Genomic DNA, 19,116 nt, shown 5'->3' with positions numbered 1-19,116 from the left:
TGGTTAAGAATTGGAAATCAAGGGAATGCTTTATAGAGAGTGGCTGAACAAGTTGTGGTTTATGATTGTAATGGAATATTATTGTATTATAAGAAATTACAAACAGGATGATTTCAGAAAAACCTGGAATGTTTGATACAAAGTGAAGTGAGCAGAACCAGGAGACGGTTGTACCCAGTAATAGCAAAATTGTGTTAGGGTCAGCTATGAGGGACTTAGTTCTTTTCAGCAATACAGCTCTCTAAGCAATCCCAAAGTACTCTTGATATGCTATCTGCCTTTGGAAAAAAGGACTGATATTGTCCGAATAAAGACTTTTTTTCTTTCATTCTTTTTTTTTTTTTTAATTTCTGTCTTTTTGTACAAAATAACTAATATGAAATGTTTCACATAATTGCACATGTATAACCTATATTGGATTGCATGGCATCTCAGAGAGAGAGGAGAGTAGGTAGGTAGGTAGTTAGGTAGGGGTAGAATTTGGAACCCAAGGCTTAAAAAAACTCCAAATGTTTTAAAATATTGTTAGGATAAACTAAAATATCATAAAAATAAATGTCTATCTTTAAGGATCAGGGAACCCACTTCTGCATAGCAGGATAAGACATAAAAAATAAGTAAATATCCATATTATTTACAAGATAAAAATAAAATTTATGGGAGGGAGAACAGAGGAACTGAAGATAGGACAACCTTATCAAGTATTTCATAAAAATTCCATTGCTATAGATTGTTATAGTTTATAGAATGTTCCTTTCTAATAATCCTGTGAGCTGAGTGCAGGTATTATTATGCTCACTTTATGGAAAAACTGAGTAGTTAAAGGATGTTGCTTAAGGTAACCAGCTAATAAGTTTATAGTCAGTCAGAATGTGGCTTTCTGGCTATAATTCTAGTCACACTTTCCAATGTTCCATATTGCCTCTCCCCCCACCCCACTCAGTTCCACAGAATATGGGCAAGGGAGTGAGCGCCAGCCTGCATTTTAATAATAAGAACCTGGACGTTGGATTTGGCCTGAGAATCCCAGCTGATTTCTGAGCTGCTGCAGAGTTGGTTATGTGTTGGCAATTGGGATACAGTCTTGATGCCAACAGCTTAATTAACATTTGGTAGGAGTGCAGATGAGGGAAACTTGGGTCATAAATCCCCAACCATGCAGTTTCCTGCAAAATCTGTCCCTATCTGGACTTTCCCATTGGCTTTCAGAGACTATTTCTCTTCTAATTGTAGCCATGGGATTCACCTTGTCCTCATTCATTGACCTTGTTTAGTTACCATGAATTTTTTTGGTTCCTCCTTGGAAGGCAAAGACATTTCCTGGTGTCCAGGAGCCTTTTCTCAATCTTGTTGAACTTCTGTTCTCATTGCCGAATTAAGTACATTAGTCTTTTTTGGGAATGGATACTGCCACTGAGAAGGATACTATTATTTATTCATTAGCAGAACATGTGACATTGGAGGGATTTGTTTCTCCTTTCTATGTTTCAGGGTTATTTGTAGAGAGGGGAAAAGAGCAGTTATTATATTTACTCCCTTCAGGTTATGAGGAACAAGTAGAAGAAAAAAGATAGGAAAAGGCTTTCTAAGCATAAAGTCCTATAGAAAAGTAGACTGTTTGGTGGTGCTATTATTATTTTAGTAATAATGTCTGATAAGTTAAAAGAATGACTAATTAGCAGAGAGGGCATTTACAGCAAAGGATGATAAGCTCGTTCCTTTTTTTTTTTGGCCTTTAAGATTTCATTTCCTTTGACTTGGGCCATATTTTCATTTAGCAGATTGTAATATTGGCAGATCCATGGTAAAAACTGATCTACATAATAAGCAACCACTCATCTGGAACTCATAGAATAATAGAGTTGAAAGAGACCTTAGGAATAATTAATTCAACCCAATGAAGTCTAGAGAAACTGGAAGTTACTTGACTAAGATCACACAATAAGCTAAAGACAAAGCAGGGAAAATAATTCAGCTTCTTTGTATCTTCGGAGGAAGCCAAAGGGTACAGTTCTTAAGGAAAACTTTGGTGTGAATTCTCCATAAAATTGTCTTTTTGGCAACTGTACATTTCACATTCAAACAATGTAGCCAGCCCAATGGAGGTGCACTCTCTGCAGTAAAGTGTGAATGTTTGGCAGTTTAGTTCGAGAAAGGACTTCTGTGTTTAGTTTGAGAAAGGACTTCAGTGTCTGCTACCTTATCCTACCAGGTGATCTTCAGTATCTTCCTAAGACAATTGAAATGGAAGTGATTCAGTTTTCTGGCACAGTGCTGGTATATTGTTCAGGTTTCACAGGCATACAACAATGAGATCAAAACGATGGCTCTGTAGAGCTTCAGTTTGGTAGTCAGTCTCATATCTCTTTTTTCCCCCACACTTTCTTTTGGAGCCTTCCAAATATGGAGCTAGCTCTGGCAATGCTTGTGTCAAACTCATTATTCATGTGTACATCCCTGGAAAGTATTCTGCCAAGGTAAGTGAACTTATCCACTACATTCAAAACTTCTCCATTTGTTGTAACTGATGGCTCCACATATGGATGGTGTGGTATTGGCTGATGGAGCACCTGTGTTTTCTTGGTGTTAATTGTTAGGCCAAAATTAGCACAAGCAAGAGAGAATTGATCCATATTTTGTTGCATCTAAGCTTCAAAAGCTTCATTGAGTGCATAATTATCTGCAAACAAAAAATCATGGAAATGGAATTGCTTATGCAGCATGGAAGACACTGGCTCAAGACCGTCTAACGTGGCAAGCTTTTATCAGAGAGGTGCTGTGCCCTGTGAATAAAGCAGAATTGAAATAGCTCAAAAGTAACATGAGATGCACCAATTTAGAGAATCTACCTCAAATATTCACATGGACTATTTGGGCTTGATCTGTGGTGGAGCATTCTGAACTTGTATTGGTCTGATCAGCCACAGTCAGATATACTGTTACTTGACCCTAACATAAAATAATGCTATTTTGGTCCTTTTTGAGAACAAGGTAGAACAACCTATCAAGTGGTACAGTTTATAGAGTGTTAGGTCTAGAGTTGGGAAATCTTGAGTTCAAATTCAGCCTCAGACATTTATATTAGGTGTTTATCCCTGAGCAGATAACTTACGTGCTGTCTACTTCATTTTCCCCAAGAATAATGTAGGGATAATAATATTACCTACTTCCCACGGATGTTAAAAGGATCAAATGAGATAAGGCACAATGCCTTACATACAGAATGTACTTAATAAATGTTCATTTGTTTCCTTCTTTCCATTATGCCATGTGGTATCTTCTCTCCCTACCTGGATTCCATTAAAGTCTTTGGAAACTTCAAAAATGGCAAATGTAGAATAAAAGAATAATGTCAAATACTTCCCTTGGATGCATTTTTAATCCTTTGATTTGCCAATGACATCTTAATTTATCTCAGAGAATCTTAGAGCTGGAAAGCTTTTTGGGTCAGAAAAAAAAAGGAAGAGAGTAGAACTTTAATCGGGATGACCACCAAAGGTCTAGTGCTATCCAAAAGATGATCACTTGACAAATAAATTGTAGAAGGAATTATTAAAATCATAAAATGCAATAATACCAGTAAAGTGCCTTGAAAACCTTAAAACTCTTTGAATGTGTTAGCTGTTGTGTTATTGTGGTGCTTAGTCAGATAAAATATATGATTCCTGAGTTTTTTTTTTAATAACTGAGATTTTGTGATGTTGAGGAATATGATTGGAGAATGATTAATAGCAAATTTTTGATTGTTTTTGCTGTTGCTATCTTAGATTTTATGAAGGAGTATTTATTTTGAAGATATAGCAATAACAAAAGGAAAAACATTTTTTAACACTGGGGCAGATTCTCCTTGATCTCACTTTGATCTCTGGAATTAGAGAGCTCAGACTTGGCCCAGTTTCTAAAAATGTTGATTTTGCTAAGTTCCATTCCAAATGAGGCATTGCTGCTGGAAGAGTTCTCAACTTGGCTCCCATTGGGCTAGGTCTTAACAGCACTTCTTACTCCTTGGGCCATCAGTAGTTTACCCCTGAAGTCCAGAATTTCAGATTCCTGGAAGATCACTCCCCAGACCTTTTTGAACTTCACAAGATTGTAGCTTCCAGACTAATCTCCTTTATCTACAATGGAAATGGAACAATGTCAAGTCAAAAGGGTGAGAGTTTATTTTCATGTGGCAGTATGTTGGCTTCCAAGTACTCCCCAGGCTTCTCTTTCCTTACAGACTTGTTTTTTTTTTTTTTAATTAATTATTTTTATTTTAATAGTATTTTAATTTTCCAGATACATGCAAAGACAGTTTTCATCATCTTTGCAAAACTTTGTGTTCCAAATTTTTCTTCCTCTCCTCCTCCCTTGGGGGGACCTCCCCAAGAGAGCAAGCAATCCAATATAGGTTAAACACATGCAATTCTTCTAAATATATTTCCATATTCAAACAGACTTGATTCTTACTGGATGCTACCGGAGAAGGAAAACCAAGAGAGAGCTACTGAAGAGAGTTCTATTGGTTATTTTTGAAGAATCATGATGAATAGAAAAGGCACTATTGGTATGGAGATGAATGATTGTTATAAAGATTTTCAATAAGTAGATTTGCGATAGTATTTTAATGTTGTTTGATTCTTGGCAAAAATCTAGAACAGACTATTAATAGGATAGTTTGTGGGCACTTGCAAAAGGAAATCTTTGAGCCAACATAGATTGACCAATTATGTTAGATTAGCTTCATTTCCTTTTTAAATTGAGTTATCAAGCTGGTAGAGCAGGAGAATGCTATAGATGGTGTTCCTGAGACATGGTATACCTGAATTGAGTAGAAAATGTAACAGTCTTTCATGATGTCCTTGTGGAAAAGATAAAAAGAGACTGCAAGGTAGCTCAGCTTAGTAGATTTAGGTTGAACAACTAAACTCAGTGGAATTTAATATGGATGGATAAGTCAGCTAGTCTCCTAGAGTCTCAGTTTTCTCATCTTCAAAATGGGGATAAAGAATACTTATAGCATATTTTCTACAGTGTTATTGTGAGGAAACACAAATCCAATATGCAGAAAGAGCTCTGTAGGTTTGAAGAGTATTCAGTAAAAACTAATGAATGAATGAATGAAGATATATGGACTAAAAGGTGAAATCCTGTTGTATCTTTGTGGTAAGCCTGAAAGGAAAGGATGGAGATGGGGATTGAATATGTCACTACACTAGATCCAGGGGCTGTGGAGCTTTAATTAGGAGGGGAGGTTGTTAGCTTGGAGAACAGAATTTAGAGGCAGGTTCATTTACTATCCATATATGAACATTCAGGAAAAAAATTCCAAGTGCAATGAAGCAAATTAAAATATGGAAATTCTATTTTGGAAAACATAGTTTAAGGGATTATCTAAAGTAGTAAAACTGAGAAAATCAAGGCTGAAGAAGTAAAATGTGAAAAAAGGTGGAAGTAGAAAAGAAAATGAAGCATATAGATGTACATGTGTATATCAACATATGCATTTATCATTTTTGGTGAACGCTTCTGCTGTCAACATTTTCTTGCTGTTCAGTGAGATGTGGCTAAAGACACCTTGGAGAATTGAATGTGTCAGATTCCGCAGGGCTCTGATGTAGGTATTTTCATGAGGACAGGCAATGGTTCAAGGTGGGCTTTTGCTAATTTTGGGATATTGTAATACCTTCCAAATCATTTTGTGTTTTCACTGCCCAAGATCCTGAGGAGCTGGAATCATAGCTTGGTCCACAAAGTTGCCCTGAGGCTCTCTAGATCACACAGGGAAAGCTGCTCTGCAATAATTTCACTGCTCTTAACTCAAAGAATTCTATTATGGTTTATTTTGTTTCTGTTCTTCCCAAGATACAGCTCTGCAATCTCAATAGGATGGGTGAGCCCCATAAACATTGCTTCCAAAACTTTGCTTATTTTAGCTCTTGGTTCAGATAGAGAGAGACTATTGCAGTCTCTCTCTCTCTCTCTCTTTCTCTTTCTTTTTTGACTTGGTAAAAGGGGTCTTTCTTTAACTCATTTCTTATCTTGCTTCAATCATAATTAAATCAAACTCAGTCAAATTGGGACTTATTAAAGACCATAGCATAAAAATGCTAAGATCTCCCACAGAGTGCAGGGTCATCTCCAGTCACCTTGATCCATATCTTGCCAGTGGATGCAGATGGTGCTGGAGGAGAAAATAAGACTGGTGATTTTGCATTCTCTTACTCAAATCCAATTCATTTGCACAGCATGGTATCACCTCCTGGATGTTATGGTCCTCTTGAGAATGAGGGACAAACAATAAGAACAAGAACAACAAAGTAGTTCTATAGGATGTAATGCCACAGTTTCACAATTTACTCAATTGCCATTGTTTATTTTCTCTTCTAGGCTCTTTATCTTTAATAAGCAATAGGGTGGTCAGTAGAGTCAGAAACTGAAGAAGGTAAAAAAGGATAAAGATTGAGAAAAGCCTAGATAATTTATCATTTTGGGGAGGGCAATTTCATTTGAGTGTAGAGTCAATCCAAAGAATGAATGAAAAGAAGGAAATTAAAGTGATGAGAGCACATGTCCAAGAAAGGGAGGAGAGATAGAAGATGAGAAATACTGATTTTAACTAATTGTTGTCACTACCTAGGTGTTTGTAGGCCTTGCAGGTGCAGGATGGTGCAAGGGGGAAGTTCTGAAACCCTTCTCAGCCATCTTCCTCTGTCCATTTCAAAATGCAGGTCCAACTTTAGCAGCCATCTAACTCTTTGTGCTGAAGGTGTATGCAACCTAGTTCCAAGAATGGGGTATGTCCTGAAGGTAGAGTGTAGTGGTCACAAGATCTGGGGATAGAGATTAAAGAATCATCTACTATATACTGTAGTTGTAGTCTTAAAAATGAATGAGACTGCCAAGGGAGACAAAGTTCTGGTTCTGCTGACTTCACTTAGCACCAGAAAGACATATAAGTCTTTTTAGGTTTTTCTGAAATTCACCTGCCCATCATTTCTTATAGTACAATAATTTTTCATTACATTCATATAGCACAACTTGTTCATCCATTTCCCTAACTGATAGGCATGCCCTCAATTTCCAATTCCAATTTCCACTACAAAAAGTAGCTTCAATTTTTGAAGGATTACCATATAAAAGATGGTCAAGACTTGTTATGTAAATCTGGAAGAAATAAAAAAAAGATAAATTTATGTTCAAAATGAAATATAGCAAGTAGCAATTTAGAGTTGTCTGACAGTAGAGTGGAACACCTCCTGAGTTAGTAAGCTCCCAGTCACTGGAGATATTTAAGCAAAGGTTGGCTTATCATCTTTCTAGGATGTTGTTAGAGAGAATTCAAGCCCAGCAGGGCTTGTGCTAAATGACCTTTAAAAGTCTTCACAAGCTAATTGTACAATATTTCAGAGTCTCATTCTTTTTGTACAGCAAAATAACGTTTTGGTCATGTATACTTATTGTGTATCTAATTTATATTTTAATGTACTTAACATCTACTGGCCATCCTGCCATCTGGGGGAGGGGGTGGGGGGTAAGAGGTGAAAAATTGGAACAAGAGGTTTGGCAATTGTTAATGCTGTAAAGTTACCCATGCATATATCCTGTAAATAAAAGGCTATTAAATTTAAAAAAAAAAAAGTCTTTACATCTCTGGAATTCTGGTATTTTAGTCCTACCCAATTATGTAGAAGTTGGCACATGAAATTCATTCATTAATTCACTCATTTATTCCCTTAATGATTTGACAGGATTTAGTCCACGCTTGTTTTGTATAAGGCCTTGTGTTAGAGATCTTTTACTGGTTGTTTTGTTGTATTTATTTTGTTCTGTCCCTGGGATTTTATCAGTGTAGCCAATTCCCAGAGTGAAAACTTCCTATATTAATGTAGATCATCAACTTGTTTGTAATTTACAGCTTTAACGAATTGCCTGAGGCAACTAAGAGGTTAATTGACTTATCCAGGGCCATGCAGCCATTACATCTCAGATTTAGGTCTTACTTGAAAACCACTTGCACCAGACTGTCTTTTTTTTTTTTTTTTTTTTTTTTTTTCCTGTTTTACTTTGAAGGGAAAAGGAGAAAAGGACAGAGATGACCAAGCAAAGCCATGGAACTTATGTAACTGATGCAATCATTCTTTGCATTAAAATCTGTCCCTGGTTTGCTGGGAAGGCTCCAGCTGATAATATAAAACTCAGTTTGCTAGAGTGAGCAAAATGCAAATCAGTTTCCATGGTGGGTTAAATGGCAAAAGAAAGCAGAGTCTCTTTGGGAAAGGGAGGAGTCAGGACATCCCCAGTCACTCAGTTAGAAAAGGAGCTGATGCAGCAGAGACCTTGTGATTTCATGACAAACTCTCTTCTGACTGCAGAGCAATGATTGATTTGGAGCCAAATGTAAGCGGCCAATCCAACCTTGTTCTTTTATAAGGAAAAATCAGTGAGCAGAGGGAGTCACCAAGGGAAAAAGAAGTGACATATTTGGTTGTTGGAGGAGATGCTGATTTTGGTAAATTGTTCATTTGTAGGAAGATTGAATATTCTGGAAGGAATCTTATATCCAGCTAGACCAGAGTCATACATAATTATCAACTTACAGAACTCAAGCAGTGGGAGATTGTTGCACCTAGCTTTTGGCTCATTATAATCTGCAATTGTCTTAGTAAATGATTTCATATAAAGCTCATGAGCTAGATGTTCCGCATCTTGAGCTAGACTAGTGCCTTCTTTTTATGGAGAAGAAAACTAAGACCCAAAGTAATTCTATAGAATTATCATATGTAGGAGTGATTAAATGATAGTTTTTTGAGTTCTTTTCCAGATTTAGGATTTTTATGGTTCTCTATAAGCTAAGTTTACACAGCCACTTAGAGATAGAATCAAAACCAGAAGCTGATCTGGGAGGAGAAATTTATCTTAGGATCCTTCAGCCTGCACATTCTGTACTGTTTACTTCAGCCAGTTAGGAACCTATCCTACCCTGATGTTGCTGTTCTTCATTTTTGAAGAAAATGACATCACTATGTGGAAGTCAAAATATTGTGTGTGTGACTGTAGCTGATTAGATCAATGTGATCTTGGAATGCTCTCCCACAGGTCCAGCACAAATGATCTATATGAACAATTGGAGTGGATGCTTTAAAATTTGTACATCTCACATTTCTTTTGATCTATTGCAATTCTGCTTCATTCATAGAGCACAGTTCCTTCTTTGATTCAGGCACTCTATGCTGTATGGTCTTGTGCCAGTGTCTCCCATGTCACTCAGTCAATGTCCAAGTCCTTTAGAGAAACCTTGAGTGTGTCCCTGTGTCACTTCTTCTGACCTTCATTTGAGCCCACCTTATGTGAATTTGTTGTAAAATAGTCTTTTTTTTTTTTTTAAAGCAAACACATATTTGACATTTGAACAACGTGACAGCTCATCAAAGTTGTGCTCTCTGCAGGATAGTTTGAATGCTTGACAGTTTGATTTGAGAAAGGGCTTCAATGTCTGCTACCTTATCCCACCAGATGATCTTCAGAATCTTCCTAAAACAATTAAAATGAAAGTGATTCGGTTTCTTGGCATTATGCTGGTGTACTATTCAGGTTTCACAGGCATATAACAATGAGGTCAGCACAATGACTTTGTGGACCTTCAATTTGGTAGTTATTCTAATACCTCTTCTCTCTCACACTTTCCTTCAGAGCCTCCCAAACACTGAGCTAACTGGCAATACATGCATTAACCTCATTATCTATATGTATATCCCTGGAAAGTATGTTAGCAAGGTAAGTGAATATAACCTCAGCTTTCAGTATTTCTCCATTTGCTATAACTGGTGGTTCCATGGATGGATGGTATGGTACCTTAATGTACTTCGTGCTCCAATATATACTTCGTTGTCTCTTCATCAAATCTGCTCCCAAATCCTGCAATTTCACTATTATAGAATACATAGACTATTATCAGAGGTGGAAGTGATTTTAGCTCTCATCTAAGTGAATTCCCTCATTTTTGTAGATAGCTACTTAGATCTGGAGAAGATAAATGACTTGGGTGAGCTCTTTAGATGAGAGTGAGGTACAGTGAAAAATCAGTGAAAAGCCCCATCCAAGGGGAAATTGTCCAGTCTAAGGAGGAGAAAACCGAGGCATGTTGAAGCTTTGACTTCCCCTACTATCTGCCTTCCAAAGTCTGGCTCTGAATCTCCACATGTTTGAAGTTGGTCATCAAGAGAATCTGAATCTCATATGTCCTGTTTCAAAACAGATATGAAGAATGCTTCTTTTTTAAAATTAAAGCTTTTTATTTTCAAAACATATGCATAGATAATTTTCAACATTCACACTTGTAAAACCTTGTGTTCCAAATTTTTTTCTCCTTCCTTTCTCCCCCACCCTCTTCCCTAGATGGCAAGCAATCCAATATATGTTAAATATGTGCAATTTGTAAAATGCTTTTTTCCAAAGCTCTTGCCCCAATTCTGTCCTTCATACAATCATGTAGGATGGCATCATGTTCTCTACATCAGTCTGGAATCACAGCCCACAACATACAAGCAGCACACATACAACTGGCCTTTGACAATCCATCTTAGTTAAGATTTGGATTACACTTATAACAAGAAAGATCAAAATATAGGAACCATTAAAAAATGAAACATTTGTCACTGTAGAGAAGGCAGCACAGTATAGTGGGGAAGGTATTGGATTAAAAGTCAAGAACCTTAATTCGCATCCTACCTCTGCTTCTTATATGTAGGACCTTCAGAAAACTGCTCCTAGAATTTTGGTTTGTAAAATGAGAGGGTCAGATTAATGGCTTCTGCAGATCTTCCTAGTTTTAAGTCTATCATCCCAGAATTGCAAGGCCATTGAATGTTTGCATTTAGCAGTTAGCAATTTAGCACAACTTACCTTCTCAGTCATATTAGATATTACTCTAACTCACATTCTTTGGTCCAGTCAAACTGGTTTCCTTACTGCTCTTCATAAACAACACTCCATCTTCCAATTCCATAGCCTCGCAGAGTCTGTCTACCATGTTGGAATGCTTTCTCTTCTCACTTCTTAAAATCATTAACTATTAAAGCTCAGCTTAAATATTACCTTCTGTATATCAAGTGATCAAACATTTAGCACTTACTATTGTGCCAGGCACTGTGCCAAGCCTTTTCTGAACTTTCTCACCTGTTAATGTTTTACCTTCTCAATTCTCTTATATTTTTGTACTTATTTTGTTTTAAAATTTTTTAGTAATAGCTTTTAATTTTTAAAATACATGCAAAGATAGTTTTTCAATGTTCACCCTTGCAAAACCATATGTTCCAAATTTTTCTCCCTCCCTTCCCCTCCCTCCCCTCCCCTAGACAGCAGGAAATCGAATATAGGTTAAACATGTGCAATTTTTCTAAATTTATTTCTACATTTATCATGCTGCACAAGAAAAATCAGATCAAAAAGTGAAAAAATGAGAAAGAAAGTAAGCAAAAATCACCAAAAAAGGTGAAAATACTATGTTGTGATCCACATTCAGGCTCTATGGTCCCCTTTCTGAATGCAAATGACTTGCTTTAACACATGTCTATTGGAATTGGCCTGAATCATCTCATTGTTGAAAGGAACCATGTCATCAGAATTGATCATCATATAATTATTGTTGCTGTGTACAATGTTCTCTTGGCTCTATTCATTTCACTTAACATCAATTCATGTAAGTCTCTCCAGACTTCTCTGAAATCATTCTGTTGGTCATTTCTTACAGAACAATAACATTTCATAGCATTCATATACCATACCTTATTCAACTGTTCTCCATCTGATAGGAATCCACTCAGTTTCTAGTTCCTTGCCACTACAAAAAGGGGTGTTACAAACATTTTTGCACATCTGGTTCTTTTCCTTTTTTATGATTTCTTTGGGATATAGACCTAGTAGAGACACTGCTGGATCATAGGGTGTGTTAGCCCTTTAGGCAGAGTTCCTAATTGCCCTCTAGAATGGTAGGATCGGTTCACACTTCCACCAACAATTTATTAGTGTCACAGTTTTCCCCTATTCCCCATCAACATTTATCATGTTTTCCTGTCATTTTAGCCAATCTGAGAGATGTGAGGTGGTACCTTAGTTGTCTTAATTTGCATTTCTCTATCAATAATGATTAGGGCATTTTTTCGTATGAATAGAAATGTCTTTAATTTCTTTGTCTGAAAATTTTCTGTTCAAACTCGTTGACAATTTATCAATTGGAGAATGGCTTGTAGTTTTATAAATGTGAGTCAATTCTCTAAATATTTTAGAAATGAGACCTTTATCAGAGCTCTTGAATGTTGTACTTATTTTGCATTAAATTTATGTATAATCATACATACACACATAATTTTCTTTGACAGACTACAAACCAATGGAATTAGGGACCATTCATTTTGGCCTTGTATTCCCAGTGCCTAGTACAGTGCCAGGAACACAGTAGGCACTTAATAAATGTTTGGGGACTGCTTGAATGATTGACCTACATCTTGATGCTAACTATTCATTCAAAGAACACAATTTGAATACTAAAACTGGAAGGGGACTTAGAACTCATCTGATCCCACCCTCCCATTTTATAGATAGAGAATTAAAATTAGTTGCCTAAGGTCATATCATACAGTCAATTAATGTTGTTCAGTCATTTCAGTCACATTCGACTCTTCATGACCCCATTTGGGGATTTCTTGGCAAAGATACTGAAATGGTTTGCCATTTCCTTCCCTAACTCTTTTACAGATGAGGAAATTGAGGCAAACAGGGTATGTGACTTTTCTAGGGTCATACAGCTAATAAGTGTCTGACACTAGACAAGAAGATAAATCTTCTTGACTCAAGGTCTGGAACTCTATCCACTGTACCACCTACCTGCAATTAATAGTAAAGCATAAACTCCCATATTTTTTGATTTCTATGGTTCACTGTTCTTTTTGCTTAACTGATTACCTCTCATCATTTCAAAGAATAATGACATGTCATTGCATGTAACAGTCATGATTTTTAAAAAGGACATTAGAAGTCTTCTAATTCCTCCTCTTCTTTTCACAGATGAGGGAACTGAGGTTCACAGAGATTGTTAGGTGGTGAAATAATTAATGTGCTGGACCTGGAGTCAGGAATCAGTTCAAATTTGACCTTAGATAATTAGTTGGGCAAGTCATTTAACTTCTGTGTACCTCAATTCACTCTTCTGGAAAAGAGGATAATATTGGACCTATCTCCTAGTATACAAATACTATCAGACATATAAAAAGTGCCTTGAAAATCTTAAAAGTCCTGGACAAATGGTGGTGAAGAGTCAAGTACTAAGACTAGAAGTTGGACTTTCTTGTCCTATCTTCTTTAAGAAAAACAAAACAAAATCCATCTCTTTTGTTTTGTATGTTATGGATATTTTTAATATTATTAAAAGAAAGAATATATATAAAGGTAGAGAATCCACCCTAAATGTTTACATGAGCTTTTTGTGCCTGGACTTAAAAACTTCCAAGCTTATATTGATCTGATCAGCTAGTTGGACATACTAAAACATGGTGATTTTTTTGGGGGTCCTCTTTGAGAATGAAGGACAACAACCAACTAACCAACTTCTAATGCCCTCTTTTATTGCAAATCAAAATGATTCAGTCAAAACCAAATGAAATATTCATATTGTCTGACAGTTTTGTGACATTCCCCCCCCCCCCAAAATCTGGAAAAAGGAGTTGTGTCCCATATCCTTTTTATCATATCTCAAGACCAGAACAATTTTAACAAATTAAAATAGAGTTCTTGTGTCTGCCCTCTTTCAGGTAGGAAGATTGGAACATACTTCTGAGCTATTTTGTAAAAACTGCCTGGTTGAAAGTTGCTATGATACCATCTTGCAAAGAACCATCTACTCATTAGTACAGGGTAAGAAATAAAACATGCTGATACGTGGATTGGGTTTATTTAGTTGCCTGGGGGAAGGGTAGCCTGATAACATCTTTTTGCATTTTAAATGGAAACATTTCAAACAATTCCTTTATGTTTTTGGAGTTGTAACAACTGACCATTTCTTTATCTCAAAATCCTGTTTTGATCCATCATGCTCTATAACATATAGATTTAAATGGTATACAGTTGCCCTGATAATCTCACTTAGTAATAGCATAATTACATCATTATAATTGCACCCCCTATAAAACTGCCAAATAGTATTCTTTATCACTTCTCTGCTTATTTTTATACATTGTTTCCACAGAATTAATAACTGTTGACATTTGTATATCATAATATGCCAAACTCATGAGGCAGATATTTTGTGAATTATTATCCCCATTTTTACAGGTGAGGAAACTGAGCCTCATAGAGGAGAAACATCTTACTCAGGACCATATAGCTAGTGTCTGGATGCTTTAATCTATGAAAGGGAGTAATGTGAAATAAGCCTGGAAAGGTAGTAGGCAGGGACTGGGTTCATGCCAAATAGAAGCATTTGTATCTGATCCTTGAGGAAAAGCTTCTTGATCACAAGAGGATCAGTTCAATGCTTTAGAAAGTTTACCTTGGCTGCAGAGTGAAGGACAGAAAGGAGAGAATGGAGGCAGAGAGGTTAATTAGGAGATTATTGCAATAATTCAGGTGAGAAGTGTTGAGGACCTGAGCTAGAGTGGTGGCTATATAATAAGAAGAAAGAAGAGCAAGAGCTCAAGGGACTTTGTGGAAGTAGAATCCATTAGACTTGGCAACTGAGTTGATATTGACTGGAAGAAGAAAGAAGAGTAGAAGATGACTCAAAGATTTCACCAAACCAAAAGTTTGGTGGGGTCTTCATTAGAAAGAAGTGAGTTAGGAAGGCTATAGATGGGTAGAGGGAGGCTATAGATGAAGCCTTCTTTGGACATGTGAAATATGAGAGGCCTTTGGAACATTTGGTTTGAAATCTTGGTAGGAATCTAGAGGTTGGAAGAGACAATATGGCTGGATGTATGGTCCTGAGAATGTTACTCTGGTATAGTGGAAAGAGTAGTAACTGTGGTTAGAGAAACCCAGTTCAAATCCAATCTCGGATGTTTCTTATCTTGTGGAACTTTGAGCAAGATACTTAACTTTGTTCAGCCTCAGTTTTCTTATCTGCAAAATGAAGGGGTTGGATTGAATAGCTTCTGATGTCCTTGCAAGCTTTAGCATTATGATATTGTGATCTACGTGGTGAGAGAAATGATTATTAAATAACCAATTATTGAGGAGATCCAGGGCTTCTTTCACCTTTCTATTTCCTCATTCTTTACTGAGTCAAATCAGTAAAAAAAAAAAAAAAAAAAAAAAAAAAGATGTTGCTGATCATGAGGGTGGGTTTACTTTCTCTTCAATCTGGTTCAGACCCCACCCAACTGAGGAATTGCACAGTGTTCTACTCAGCCTTAGGGTGGGAGGCAGATCCTTTGTTTAGGGTCCTCCCTCCTAGTTCTTCCTTAGAATAGGTCCACCTCTCATTTTAGTATTCATTCTTCTCATTAATTGTTAACGAATCAGAGTTGATTGCTTCCCGTTGGGAACACCTACTCTTCAAAGGATATGTAAATGTCAAGAAGTCAACATTTTTTGTCCATGAGAGACACCTAAATGACCATCCTTTTTGTTAATTTCTCACTAGCCATAATTAATAAAATGGTTAATTACTCAGAAATTATGACCACTGAACTTTTTATATGTCACAATAGAGATAATAATTGCATGCATGGAAGCCAAAAGATTATTAGGAAAGAGAGACATAGATGAGATCCCAAGTCATAGGAGCCTAAGAAGGACACTGCCTACTCTCTCTGCCTGTCCTCTGAAATGCATAGCTCCCACAACTCCTAACTTTCCTGTGATGCCTATAGGTCTGGACTTGAACTCAAATAAGATCTGGATTTGAATCTCAGCTTTAACATTTAATAGTTGTGTGACTCTGGGAAAATTACTTAACTAAACTTGGAGCGGCTGCTGAGTGATACAGTGGATAGAGCACTGGGCTTGGAATCAAGAGGACTCATCTTCATGAGTTCAAGTCTGGCCTTAGACACTTCTTAGTTGTGTGACCCCAGGGAAGTCACTTAGTTGCTGGCTGCCTCAGTTTCCTCATCTGTAATGAATTGGAGAAAGAAATTGCAAACCACTGCAAAGAAAACCCCAAATACGGTCATAAAGAGTTTGACATAACTGAACAACACCTCTTCATTTATAAAATGATGAGAATATTTGTGCTTACTGTCTCACATGATGATAAAGAGGAAAATGATATGGGAACTTTCAAAGTTAGAAATAAGGGTGAGTGTCAGCAGGGTTCCAAGTTCCCAAGTAGGTGCCTTATTCAACTCCTCTGGCCAAATACAAGTCATCTGCATGCTCCTATATATCTCCATAACATTGCAGTGTTTTCCTTCTCTCTCCAACAATAGGAGTTAGACTTCTCCTTGGCTAAGGGCAACAACTACACTTCTCCCCTTCTCATGACATTTCTGGACAGTGTAAATTTTAAAAACCAAAGCCAACTCAAATTTATCTATTTTAGAGAATTGAGGCAGGGATTTAGTTGATATCTCCTGAGATCACTTAGAAATGCCCACTGGAGTGTTCAAAAATCAGAGATGGACATGAATAGTTTCAATTCTTGTTTCCAAGTCTTTCTTAATCTGGTGTTTCTTTAAAAAAGCAACTCTGTTCAGTTTATTATTATTTTTTAAAGTAAATTAATTCCTCAGAGATTCTCTCTCTAAGAGCATGGATAAAATAATGGCTGTCAAGGGCTATTAATGGGGAAAGCATAAACTGCTCATTGCCAGTCTGCTTCCTGCATCGGCAACTCTCCAAAGACTGGGGGTGGAAGGAAAGTATCATGTCTGATTGTCTCTTTTATTGGAGAGACCCATTCTTAAGACCAATTGGCTTGTAGCAGTGGCAAGAGGTTCTGGGCTGCAGGGATAGAGAGTAGAAGATATAGGCTCCAGTATCTGGTCTGCTACTTATTAGTTTTGTGATTTTGCTTGGACAAGTAACTCATCTCTGATTCCTTAGTTTCTGTATCTCTAATGGAATTAGTGATATCTTTCTTCTTACTTCACAGAACTGTGGTAGGCTCCAGTGACATGACAAAGTCAATGATTTCAAAAGTAAAAGACTTTATAAACTGCAAAGTGTAATAGAATTTTCTTTCACACTTGGGTTTCTCTTCTGATCAGAATTTTCTTTGCAGTCAGCAACTAACTAACAAGTATTAGACTTGTGATTTCCTTGTAGGATTACAGCTTTAAAACTAGAAGGGACTTGGAGACTATCAAATCCATATCCCCTCCATTTTATGGTGGGTAAACTGAGGTCCAAGGAGATGAAAGGTTTGCCTAAAGTCCTGTACATAATTAATGGCAGAGGTGGTATTTTAATTCAGGTCTTCTGAGTGCTCTTCCATTTGTGTGTGTGTGTGTGTGTGTGTGTGTGTGTGTGTGTGAGAGAGAGAGAGAGAGAGAGAGAGAGAGAGAGGAGACCTTTTGTTTAGAAACATTTTCCATTTAAACAGATCTGTAAGTACTTTAATTTAACATTCTTGAAGAATAGTCAGGGACATTAAGAGGTTGGTCACATAGTTAAAATGTATTAGTTGAACATCTTGAACTCAGGTTTTCCTGACTCCAGAGTTTGGTTCTCTATCTCTACACCAGTGGTCTCCTATTCATGGTCTCTAACTAGGTATGTTAAGAACCAATTTCAAGAAGGGAAGATGGCTTGTATACTAATGTGTACACAATAGCCAATTTTGGGGCTTGTCTTCAACACAAACAAACATACCCTTGTTCTCCAGCACTCCTCCATACCATTCATTTCCTTGACAATGAGAATTCTCTACTTTCCCATTCTGATTCAGGTATTAGCCCTTCAGGGAAGTCATAACCTGTCTGGACAATGAGAGCTGCAGCTGCATGGGTGTCATTAGGGAAAATACCTCTCCCAGAATACTACTTCTATGCCCCCCAGAACATCTCATGTCAACAATAGGTAACCTTGGAGACTGAGCTCTATGCTCTGGGATACTGACTAGGAGTAAGAGCTCTATTTCCCCTTTTGTTTAGGACATAGTGAGGGGCACAGGATGAACTGGAATAGATGAATTGTGGCCTGAATTATAAATTTCATCATGTTACATTTCCCTTCAAACTACTATTCTTTCAAACTTTTCTATTACTTTTAGAGTAACACCATTTTTTTTTTTTTATTTGCTCTGGGTACACAGGCTTGCTATTTTCATTTCCTTGCTTTCTCTTCCTCCACAGATCCAATTAGTTGACACAGTCAATTTTGCTATTATATATATATATATATATATATATATATATATATATATATTTTTTTTTTTTTTTTTTTTTTTGCAGAGACATTTGGAGTTAAGTGACTGCCCAGGGTCACATAGCTAGGAAGTATTAAGTGTTTGAGGCCAGATTTGAATTCTGCTCCTCCTGACTTCAGAGCTGGTGCTCTAACCACTGCATCAACTAGCTGCTCCAATATATGTATTTTTATTTATTTTTTTTTATTTAATAGCCGTTTATTTACAGGATATATACACGGGTAACTTTACAGCATCAATATATGTATTTTTAAAAGTTTCTGAACTATATAAAACTGCCCCCAAACCCCTCAAGGTTTATGGAAAAAATGGGATCAGGGCACAACATTAAAAAAACTTTATTAGTGACAAACACAAAAATTATAAAATCCTAATGAAAATGATGGTATAGTTTTATGCATGCAAAATGGTAAAAAGAATACATATATACTATTGTTAATAAAGTTCCAAAGTCCATTAATATTGGACTATCTCCTTACTGATGGAAGTTAATGTTCTGAACTGGTATCTGAGGAGCAGAGCAGAGTTGGTGAGGTTGGGAAAGAAGAGAATTTTGGTCTCTTTATTTTAAAAGTCTCTGAATTCTCTTGGGTCCCTTCAGTCTCTGCAGCTGCTTTGGTACTTCTGTCTTTCAGCTTTGAGTGAGTTGAACCCCACTTCAGATTACTGAAGGGAAAATAAGACTCATAGAAGAAGCCAACACTAGAGTAGCTAGCAGTTTCTATTAGGTTCCTTTCCTCAGCTTGTTACACTAAATATTTTGAGGTATT

The 19,116-nt window shown here is 36.7% G+C and overlaps 1 long non-coding RNA gene across 1 annotated transcript; it reads right to left on the bottom strand.

The window, feature by feature from the left end:
• Positions 1–3,756: 3,756 nt before the first annotated feature.
• On the bottom strand, positions 3,757–17,936 carry LOC116421362. Its single transcript, XR_004231697.1, has 3 exons — positions 17,791–17,936; positions 6,619–6,815; positions 3,757–4,118 (listed from the first exon to the last, which is right to left on the bottom strand). It is a non-coding gene; the product is annotated as an uncharacterized LOC116421362 (long non-coding RNA).
• Positions 17,937–19,116: the final 1,180 nt, after the last annotated feature.

Source organism: Sarcophilus harrisii, chromosome 1, assembly GCF_902635505.1.
Source record: "Sarcophilus harrisii chromosome 1, mSarHar1.11, whole genome shotgun sequence".
Taxonomy (NCBI): Eukaryota; Metazoa; Chordata; class Mammalia; order Dasyuromorphia; family Dasyuridae; genus Sarcophilus; species Sarcophilus harrisii.
Note: the sequence above shows the minus strand (reverse complement) of the source record. Positions and strands in the feature narration are given on the sequence as shown.